Source organism: Ptychodera flava, chromosome 15 (genome assembly GCF_041260155.1).
Source record: "Ptychodera flava strain L36383 chromosome 15, AS_Pfla_20210202, whole genome shotgun sequence".
NCBI lineage: Eukaryota > Metazoa > Hemichordata > Enteropneusta > Ptychoderidae > Ptychodera > Ptychodera flava.
In genome coordinates, this window is record NC_091942.1 from 26,111,983 (window position 1) to 26,114,065 (window position 2,083).

The window sequence follows — 2,083 nt, forward strand, 5'->3', positions numbered from 1 at the left end:
CTTCTGTCTGTGTTGCCATGTTGGTTTCCAACATATTAGAGTGATGTATGCCATCCCTGGAAACAAAATGATACTTAATACAGAGAAAGCTCATAATTTGTTTGTATAATCCTAAATATTTTTCATAAACATTTATGACCTATCTATGAATGCCTTACGACATAATTTTCATGTACGCTTTATTTTTCAAATAACCACCGGATACTTTTATCTGTCCTGGAAACTGATTGAGTCACTGTGAGCTGCTCTGTATTTATCTGTCACTGCAAATTCACTATAAGCTAATAAGATGTCTATTATTAGTGTTGCCGCCAGAACGCGACCTTGCGACAATGTCCCCAAAACGGAGCCCGTTGTCCCACATTCTTTCGTACTCTAGGTCACCTCGGGCGCCCTCATGAGTCCCTATGTTGGGTGTAGTGTGCAAGTAATATCTGTTACTGACGATGGCCTTTGTTTTGCATAATCATTTTGAGGCTGACTCTTACGTACTTTCAGAGCTTGGCTATGATTAAAAGTAATTAAAATGCTGCAATTGATATCATAATTTGCATGACTGCAGTCCGTCTGAGCTCTGATTGGCGGCAGATACGGTATACAGCTGGAAGCTTACAATTGCCTGAAATTCAAGCACAGCGACGTGGTCCCGGTAGCTTGAATGTTGTTCGGCGAAAATAATTTGATACAAAATAATACTAAATTTGATTGACAACTAACGCAGGTTATTCCCAAAATGTGCAAAATGTCCCCCAAAATAAACGGTAGTGGGACACTGATTTAAAATTCCTGGCTGCAACACTGTATTATGTGGCTGCCTCCGTCGCCCATATGAACCTACCCATCGTTCGGTGCACATGTGCAATAATTTTGGCCCGAGTAGTACCATGAAAGAACCCAGGGTCTGTGTGTGCTCATGGAAAGTCACTGAATTTTGAAGTCTGCTAGAAATGTCCCTGAAAATGAAATAAAGTCTTGGAAAAACTTGGTCCAGGAAAAGTTCTTCACATTAAAAATGAGTCATTAGAAGTCCTTAAATCGATAGGCAAACCCCTCCCCCACCCCCACCCACCCCATTTTAAAAAAACTATGAAATTATCGGTCATGAAAGTAGTTACTGGTTTATGAAATATGCCGCTGATAAGTAGTTTTAGCTCTCCACAGTTTTTTTAACCATTTCAAAACTTTAAACCGGTTTCCCGTGTTTAATCTGCAACGTTTTAATTTCAAACAGTTTGCTGTATTCAGTGCCAGTATAGATGACAAATAGCCGTGCAGCGCATGCCCTCTCCATGTTTAAAGTTCATTCTGAGCTATTCTACCAAGTAAATGACCATACTGGAAAATACAAAAGCCTTGGGCGTAGAACAGTGTGCCACTGCGATACTTCGACGTACGTGAAATTCTGCTCAAAATTAACTTGCTACCCTAATTAACCGTACTCTACAAAGTTTTGAGGCTACCTAGCTGTAGGTCCATAGCTGTGGTGTTTTCAGACGGGATTCCTGCCTTTTGCTGGCTGGTTTTGACTTTCACCATTTTAACCCTCAAAACTAGCCCGTAAAAGGGAGGAATCCCGTCTGAAACACCATAGCTATGGACCCACAGCTATAAGGCTACCCTGTTAGTCATGTACTGAGATGTAAATGTTTGGAAGGACTCAGTATTGGACATCTAGGTTCTTGTTACAAAGCTGGGTTATTGTTACTTGCAAGGTTCATACACGTTCTTGTTTACAAGGTTCATGATATTCTACATCTATAAGATTGAATACGCAACATGTAGGTGGTCTGAAGCTCTTCCCAGAGCAGGGCAGATCATTTCCCATTCATTTTTACACATGATACATATAACTCCACGCATAAAACTTACATTTTGATTATGTCTCACATTAAACACTTCTATGGTTCATGACTTATTACAGCACTCGGTACTTTCTTATTGGTACCCAAGGCGCTTAGAGTAGAAATTGAAAGTGGTTATGGTATTTTGCACTTCGAAAATGAAAGACTTAAACTTTGCTCAAACTTTCCTCAAATAAACTATAAACCATTCTCTTTCAAAATCAAGAATGAAAATCGGGGGT